Source organism: Oryx dammah, unplaced genomic scaffold, assembly GCF_014754425.2.
Source record: "Oryx dammah isolate SB20612 unplaced genomic scaffold, SCBI_Odam_1.1 HiC_scaffold_11232, whole genome shotgun sequence".
NCBI lineage: Eukaryota > Metazoa > Chordata > Mammalia > Artiodactyla > Bovidae > Oryx > Oryx dammah.
This window is the reverse complement of record NW_024080625.1, coordinates 6,951,738-6,961,612: the sequence shown is the minus strand read 5'-3', so window position 1 is coordinate 6,961,612 and position 9,875 is coordinate 6,951,738.

Genomic DNA, 9,875 nt, shown 5'->3' with positions numbered 1-9,875 from the left:
GCTCTAAGTGAGTGATCACACCATCATGATTATCTTGGTCGTGAAGATCTTTTTTGTACAGTTCTTCTGTGTATTCTTGCCACCTCTTCTTAATATCTTCTGCTTCTGTTAGGTGCATACCATTTCTGTCCTTTATTGAGCCCATCTTTGCATGAAATGTTCCCTTGGTATCTCTAATTTTCTTGAAGAGATCTCTAGTCTTTCCCATTCTATTGTTTTTCTCTATTTCTTTGCATTGGTCAGTGAGGAAGTCTTTCTTTATTTCTCCTTGCCATTCTTTGGAACTCTGCATTCAGATAGATATATCTTTCCTTTTCTCCTCTGCCTTTAGCATCTCTTTTTTTCTCAGGTATTTGTAAGGCCTCCTTAGACAGTCATTTTGCCTTTTTTCATTTCTTTTTCTTGGAGATGGTCTTGATTATTGCCTCCTATACAACGTCATGAATCTCCATCCATAGTTCTTCAGGCACTCTGTCTAACAGATCTAGCTTGTGACAATAGCTAATAGATAAAAGAATAGCTTGTGAAAAGTGTTAGGAGTGAAAATAGGGGGGTGCTAGGAGACAAAAAAGGGTATCTTAATTTAGGTCTGCCTGCAATGTAAGACACCCCAGTTTGAATCCTGGGTCAGAAAGATCCACTGGAGAAAGGATAGGCTACCCACTCCAGTAATGTTGACCTTCCCTTGTGGCTCAGCTGGTAAAGAATCTGCCTGCAATGCAGGACACCTGGGTTCAATCCCTGGTTTGGAAGATCCCCTGGAGAAGGGAAAGGCTATCCACTCCAGTATTCTGGCCTGGAAAATTCCATGGACTATATAGTCCATGAAGTCGCAGTGCCAGACAAGACTGAATGACTCTCATTTTAATTTAGGTTGGAAGGTGAAGTAATTCCTCTCTGAAAAAGTGACGTTTAAGTTTAAAAGTAAAATGGAGTCTGTATTACAAAAATCAAGGTGTAAATTAAAGGTGTATAGGTACGTATGAGTAAGAGGAGTGGGGAGTTACAAAATATAAGAAAGTATAATGAGATCACAGATTGAGATATCTTTGTACAATGAGAAGCATACAGTGTATAGACTAAATTCTTATTAAACATTGACTCTACATATAATTTAAGATGATAATTTGAAACTTTTCTTATATTAAGGAAGTAAACTTCTATGCTTAGTTTACTAAGGAGAGTTTTTAAAAATAGGAACAAATTTCAAATATTATTAAGAGGACCTAAAGTTGCATTTTGAGGCAATAATATGGCTTTTCTTCTTTACCCTGGAATGTGATAAATTATGTGATTTATTTCAAAAATAAATCTCATGAGATCATGATTTTTTTCCCAATATATCTTTTCATTTAGCTGGCCTTTAGTTTATTTGAGATTTTGTAAATATATTAATAAATTATTTTTAAAATATTTTAGTTATTATTTATTTGAGTACATTGATGTAAGTAATTGTCAGATATGTCATTACCAAAATTATGCTAATTTCATAAAACTAAGTGGAATTATTAATTTTTTTATTGTTTGAAAACAACTTCACCAACATAAAAATTTCAAGTAACATTCCTGTGAAACCATTTGAGCTTTGTGACTTAGGAAGCACACATTTCTTTGGCAATATTATCATTATTTCTGGTTATATTCTAGTTTTATGTCTTATTTTGTGCCAGTTTTGATAATTCATATTATACTAGTTTAAGTGATCATTAGTTTTCCAGTGGGCTGTTTACAGCTGATGTCTAACTGGTCCTGTTAAATTCCAATTTATTATTTTTTTAGTATTGTCAGTGTGATCTCTCAAAGATCACAAAAATTTACTTCTCTGAAAACACCTCAACAATTTTCCATTTCTCTCAAAATAAAACACACTCTTTATACAAGACATGTGTCTCTTGTTTCTAATCACATCAGTTGCCTTCAGTTCAGTTCAGTTCAGTTGCTCAGTCGTGTCCCACTCTTTGCGACCCCATGAATCGCAGCATGCAAGGCCTCCCTGTCCATCACCATCTCCCGGAGTTCACTCAGATTCACGTCCAGCGAGTCCCTGATGCCATCCAGCCATCTCATCCTCTGTCGTCCCCTTCTCCTCCTGCCCTCAATCCCTCCCAGCATCAGAGTCTTTTCCAATAAGTCAACTCTTCGCATGAGGTGGCCAAAGTACTGGAGTTTCAGCTTTAGCATCATTCCTTCCAAAGAAATCCCAGGGCTGATCTCCTTCAGAATGGACTGGTTGGATTTCCTTGCAGTCTAAGGGATTCTCAAGAGTCTTCTCCAACACCACAGTTCAAAACCATCAATTCTTTGGAGCTCAGCCTTCTTCACAGTCCAACTCTCACATCCATACATGACCACAGGAAAAACCATAGCCTTGAGTAGACGGACCTTAGTTGGCAAAGTAATGTCTCTGCTTTTGAATATGCTATCTAGGTTGGTCATAACTTTTCTTCCAAGGAGTAAGCATCTTTTAATTTCATGGCTGCAGTCACCATCTGCAGTGATTTTGGAGCCCCCCAAAATAAAGTCTGACACTGTTTCCACTGTTTTCCCATCTATTTCTCATGAAGTGATGGGACCGTATGCCACCTTGGTCTCCTTTAAAAATGTTGTTTATTGATGTATCAAAATTTTCATAAAAGATTACAATGTTGTGTTAGCTTCTGGTGTACAGAAAAGTGATTAAATTTGCTGAAGATATATATATATATCTTTCTCTCATTTTAGTTCCATTCCCAGAATATGCTAGGACACCCCACCCCTGGGCATCAGCTAGCATTACTACCTCTAGCTAAAGTTCCCTTCTTAATCTGCTCCTCAACCTCTGAATAATCCTTCTAGTCCTACATGTTTCTGCTCAGATGTAACCAGGAAGCTCTCCTTAACTCCCAAGATTATATAGTGTGTCCCTCCTACTGGGGACCGATATCTATGGAAAGAGAATAACACAGTATTTGATAATCTGTCTCACACAGAGGACTATAAGCAAATTGAGAATGGGAAATATTGCTTTATTCATCTTTGTATTTTCAATGTCTGGAATAAAGGCTGACACACAGAAAGGACTCAATAAATATTCATTGAATGTTGAATGGATGACAAGTGTGAATGGCTTCTAATTACACTGAAATTTTTAACAACTCATGTTTATTTAGCCTTTCCAAAGTATTCAACTTAGTTATCAGAGAAAGAACACATTTTTTTTGCCACTCATATATCATTGGTTTATATAATATTTACCTTAACTATGTGATTACAAATACAAATGCAATTAGCATAAAGAAGTTTAAGGTCAAAACCTTGACTCTTGCTTGACACATATCTGAACCAATGAAAGCAGAAATAACTTGCTGTGAGTACAGACATGGGCATTGTTTGTTCATCTGTGAGCTGGTTAAGTGGAAGTCTTAGGGTTTCTATGAGATCTAGAGATAGATCACAATTTAAAAATAGTTGTTGAAGTTCATTTGTAAGTTTGTCAAGTTGGGTCCTAAAACACATTCCGTCATGTGAGATAAGAAATGGATAAGGCTCACAAAATTCTGCAAAATGTCCTCACTAATATGGAAGTTGAAGTAATACCACATTATTGCAGCTTGAGTTTTTGGTTCAGAGGGCTGGGAACTGTATAATAAAGAAAAAAGGAGAATAAACCAAATAAAAGTATTTTATTTTCTCTGGATACAGAAAAGACTCTAGGAAAATTTCCACAACACATAAGAAGGTTTTGTTAGCCAAGATGCTTCTGTCCATTTCTCTTATCTCCTATTCAATCTCTTCCTTGGGTATTTCAAAATGTTCTATTTACTAAAATTATTTGGAAGGTCCTGATTTTTGAATTAACTTCTTTTCCTGCTCTTCATTTCTTTACTTACTGTAAAACACCACCTAATCATTCCAATGGTGTGTGTCAAATACCAATTTTTATGCCTAAACTGGGTATAAAACTTCTGCTTTGGAAAATATCTGGCTCACATATTTTGGGACTTATCTTTGGGATCATTCACTCTATTCTGATTAATAATGTTACACACACTGTATTTAGAGGGCTCAGAACTCAAATTGTCTGCCTAAAGGATGAGGAAAATTAGGTGGAGCTGATTCACACAGTTTTCCTAATCCCTTTTTATTTATCCATCTATCTCTGCAACGTTAATTTACTAGAAATGCCTAGTCAATATCTGTTCACAAACATTGTTCTCCTGTTAAATTTATCTCCTGTTAAATTTATCTCCTGTTAAATGTCTGCTGAAAAACTTAACCCTAGAGGGGTATAAACACCAGAGAACTCTTTATTGGCCATTATAGGATCTAGGGTAGCAACTTCATTCAAGTTGGGATCTCTCTGTCTCTCTCTTTCTCTTTGTGTGTGTGTGTGTGTGTCTCTGTGTGTGTGTGTGTCTGTGTGTGTGTCTCTGTGTGTTTGTCTGTCTCTCTTGAGAATTGGGAGTTAATATATTGGGTCAGTTTGTTGTGACTACTGTACTAGACAGTTACCTAGAGCTGGACTTTAAGTTGATAAGGGTTATAAAAGCTATGCTAATAGCAGAATTAAAACAAAAGAGTCTTTTCCAGAACACATGTCAAGAAGAAGGCAGACATGCAGGGAGAAGCACAGAAAGGTGGTGGTTATGGAGGGAAAGATTCAGGATGACTGCCTGATGACTTTTGGATCATCTGGAGTCCAGGCATCCTGCAAATGCTTTATTTCCTTGAGATTCTCTAATATCTTTTCAATAAAATTCAGTAATTGCGAAGTATAAGTGGGTGTATGTTTCTTGCAACCAAATGATTCCTGGCTCATCCTTTGTACCATATTGAGAATTTGAAAACAAATATGTAAACTTTCAGATGGAAAATGTGACTCATTGAAGAGACAGGGTGACAAGCAAGAAAAACATTGCCTCCTCCACCCCCACTCCTGCTTTGTTATCCTTTTCCTTAGAAATTGTAGGCCCCAACCCCCTAGAAGCCAGATATCACAAGCAGAAGTTTGCTTTTGATGCTCTCAGTCATTCCTTTTATCTATTCTCTAACTTATAAAGGGACAATCTTATTTTCTGGTGTGTAAGGACTCATGCTTTCATCTTTCTCCTTATAATTGATTTCAAAAAATCGCCTTATACATTTATTTACAGGAAGGAAAAATAATTTTAAAGCTACTTTGCCTCTTTCATTATTCATGCATATATGTCAGAGAATTCCCCTTTTGACAGTATTCAGAATGTTAAGTCATCAAATGAATCCTGAATTGGGAAATTTCAGCTGGTAAAGAAACATAACTTGGGGGCAACCTGAACATGTTTGAAATCACACTGCAGAGATGCCTGGCTGTCTCCTCTGTTTCCCTGTTAAGGCTTGCTCTGATTTGAGTATGTCTGTGACAGGGTGTGGAATGTGAATATTTGAGAAGAGACCACCCTGCCTGTTTGGATTAGTGTCTGTATCTATTTTAACAAGTATGGTGCCTGGGAGTTCAGTTATTATGAGTTCAACTCAAGTTTGGGATTCTGCATACATTTCAAGGGTAAAGGGCAAAGTACTTGTAGTCTTTTCTCTATGCCTCTTAAGACTCTTTGAAATATAATATTTTCTCTTAAGTGGACACGTCTTCAGAATGAGCCAGCTAGTTGACAGATAGCTTGCATATGCTTATGGAGAAGTGTACTTGTAACATACAACTATTCAAAAATGCCAGAATTGTTTTCTGAAAATTCAATTTTGCATAATTCTGGTAATTAACTTACTGTCAAACTCTGCATAAATTTGAATTGCTTCAGTCTGTAGTTTCCAACCTTCTAGAAAAGTTGAATGGAGATCAAACAAAAACTCTCAACCTCACTAATGCCAATGACAATATAAGACCAATTCCAATTTTTTTCCATTGCATAATCAATAAAATCATATGAATTTTTAAACAATTCTGTCAAATCTCTGGACATATTTGGCCTCAGACTTAAGGTAGCCTGCAAGGTCACAGAAAAAAATGTCTGAGGAATTTTGGTTTTCTGTTAAAATCATCCAGACTCAACTTAAACCTGGTGTGCTCAGATTCGTTTATTTTAGGATATCATGTCACAATTTCCTGCTACTGAATAAAGATATCAAGGAATTTTTATTAGAATTTTTATTCTAGAAGAGGGTGCACAGTAGAGTTACAGAAACCCAAGTTGGAAAATTAGAGATATGGACTTTATTTCAAGCCAGATCCTTGACTCATGAGGAATCATGCTTTTTATTCCTTAATTTTTCTACTTGAAAAGCAGGACAATACATTAACACTGTCCAGAACTTCCCAAGGAATTGTAATGCTGGATGATCTGATGAGTGTAGATTTTCATTCAGGAACATTGTTTTTGTCCCTAATGCTACTCCCTTTGCTCATTCAGCTTCCTATAACAAATTGTCACAAACTGAGTAGTTTATAAATAACGGAAACCTATTTCTCATAGTTCTGGAGGCTGCAACATCCAAAATCAAAGGGCTGGTAGATTTTGTTTCTAGTAAACACCCATTTTCTAGTTTATAGATGATTGTCTTTTCACTGTGTCCTCACATGGAAGAAGGGTAAGTGATGTCTCTGGGGCCTCTTTAGTAAGTACACTAATCCCATTCACAAGAGGATGTTCCTCATGACCTAATCATCTTCTAAAGACTCTCATCTCTAAACACCCTCACAGTAATGATTTTCAGCATGTGAATTTTGGAGGGACACATTCAGTCTATAGCAATTAATATTAAACTATTTTTTAACATGATGTCATTGATCTATTTGTTTATCCCACTGATCTTTTTAAGTTTCTACTAAATACCATGTTCTGCTCTTAGAAGAAATTCAGAGGTGAGTAAGGTACAGTCTAAAGAGTTTACAGTCAAATAATGTCTAATTACAGTGATAGGAATAAGCAAAAATATTAGGTGAACCCCAAGGAGTGGTATCTAACCCATTTTAGTGGAGGGTTGTAGCAGAGGCAAGGAGAAGAAGGGATGGTGAATTGATAAGTTGATGATACTTGAGTTGAGTCTCCTGGGATACCTAGATGAGAACCAGACCTAGAAATCAGTGTGGGCAAAAGAAACCATAAGAAGCTTTGGGGGCACTGGAATGAAGGGTGACACAAGAGTCCTGAGGGATTTCCGAGATTGGAGAGAGAGGCAGAGGCCTGATAATACAGGATCACTGATGCCATCAAGTCCCATAAAATCCTTAATCCAAATATCTTTCACCAGATTATGGGTAGATTAGCCATTTCTTAATCATCTTTCTAGCACCCAAATACAACACAGACCTATCATTGAGTAAATGCTTACTGCCTGGGTAGATTCTCTAGCTCTTCTTATTTTGTTGTTGCTATAAAAAAGAGGCATTTTTTGAGGTTCATTTGTTTATTTTTTTAAATTTATTTTGATTTTAATTGAAGGATAATTGCTTTACCATATTGGCTTGATTTCTGCCGTACATTAACGTGAATTAACCATAGGTATATATATGCCCCTCCCTCTTGAGCCTCCCTCCCAACCTCCTAGCCCATCCCGCCTTTCTAGGTTATTACAGAGCCCCAGTGTGAGTTCCCTGAGTCACACAGCTTTTCCATTGGATATATATTTTACACGTGGTAATGTATATGCTTCCATGCTGCTCTCTCCATTCATCTCACCCTTACCTTCCTCCCGTTGCCCTTGTCCATAAGTATGTTCTCTATGTCTGCATCTTCTTTGCTGCCCTGCAAGTAGGTTCATCAGTACCATCTTTCTAGATTCCATATATATACATTAATACATGATACTTATTTTTCTAAAAAGAGGCTTTTTTGCTTTTAGATGATATCACAGGTATAAGGTAACCGTATAAAATGGATCAAAATTTTGAATATAGAAAATAATGTCAGACTTTTCTTCATCCATGTCTTATAGAGGGAAAAATACATCAGGCAATACAAATCAATTAAGAAAAATGAACGGCTCTTACTTGAGTGAGTCATACCTAGGTGCTAAGCCCTGGGCTACATCTTGGCATGTGCATTATTTAACAACAGCCTCATCAAGTAGGTTCTATTATCCTCATTTTATATATGGGAATGTGAGTGTGAGAACTGTGAAATAATTCATCCATGTTCAGATAATAATAAGGACAGAGGCAGGGTTTGAATCTTAGTTTTCTGACTTCAAACTCTAGTATACTATAGCACATCCTGAGCCAGGGAACAAATCAATAGGAAAGAATCTCTATTTAGACAAATTCAAAAAAAAAAGTTTACACACATAAAAAAGGCAGTTTTTTATATTCATTTGGTGATATCTGAGCTAAGATTACTAGATATTATTAGGAAACTGTTGACCAAAACATTAATTAATGCTATGCTTTATATCACTTTAATGTGTCAGGATCTTCTGATTTGGGTTTGCTGAAAAAGAACCCAATATATCACTGCAAAATCTTTTGAAACTGCATCATGACTAAAGCTGTCTTAAATTGAATTGAGAGATGGAACCTTGTCTCTTCTGTGGTTCTTGGAAGGTTTTGCTCTCTTTGTGGTTAGATAAGCCCTTGGCATTTTTTCCTTCCAGGGAGACTGTCTGAATAGCAGTATTCAGATTGTCAGAACTTTCTCCCTGCTGAGACTGTAAAGTGAGGGCGTATAATGTACAGTTGTTACTGGGCTCAAGTGATTCTAGCAACACACCCAATGTCCTTTCTAAACAAACATGAATGGAAGAATAAATGGAGGATATCCCATCAAGATAGGAAAGTAATGGTAGCCAGAAGAGCTTTGTTGTTTAGAAGAAAATGTATATAAGGCAGTTGTATTGACATCTTATGTTGCTTACAATGTCTATGTTTTCTTTTTGCTAAAAAAGGATGAAATCAACTCTAACCTTTTTGCATGGAGCTCAATATATTTTCAATTTTGAATAATTCTTCCACTAAAATGCTTAAAGAAAGAGTTATAAAGAAAAATCCAAGTTTTAATCTGCCAGTTAAAAAATTTCTTTCATTAGTGATTTTCCCATTACATGAGCTGCTGCTGCTGCAGCAAAGTCTCTTCAGTCGTGTCCGACTCTGTGCAACCCCATAGACGGCAGCCCACCAGGATGCCCCGTCCCTGGGATTCTCCAGGCAAGAACACTGAAGTAGGTTGCCATTCCCTTCTCCAATGCATGAAAGTGAAAAGTGAAAGTGAAGTCGCGCAGTCGTGTCTGACCCTCAGCGACCCCATGGACTGCAGCCTTCCAGGCTCCTTCATCCATGGGATTTTCCAGGCAAGAGTACTGGAGCTAAAGGGTGCTATATTCCCATTTTTCCACCCCCAAGCTTTTCTATTTTTCCAAAAATAATTCTTTTCTTTTTTGTCTTTTTTTGCACTCAGACATTCTCAGTTTTCCTGTGCTGAGAAATAGAGCTGCAAGTTTTGGAGCTGATTGAAAGCTAGATGATATGATGGTTAATTTTTTGTGTCAACTTGATTGAAACATGGGTTGCCCAGATTAAACATTATTTCTGGGTGTGACTATGAAAATGTTTTCAGAAGTGATTAACATTTGAATTAGTGGATTGAGTAAAGTGGTTTTTCCTCCCTGGAGTGGGTCATCCAGTCCATGGCATCCAGTCCCACGGCATCATCCAGTCCATGGAGGGCCTGGAGAGTATAAAAATGTGGAGGAAGCATAAATTTACTCTCTCTGCCTGACTACTTGAGCTGAGACAACGATCTTCTATCCTTTAGCTGGTACTCAGGCTTTTGGATTAGTCCTGGGTCTCCCTCTTGCTGATGGAAGATCACTTAATTTCTTCTGCCATAATTACATGAGCCAATACCTTGTATTTATATATATATATATATATATATATATAAATATATATATAATTATCCTGTAGAATA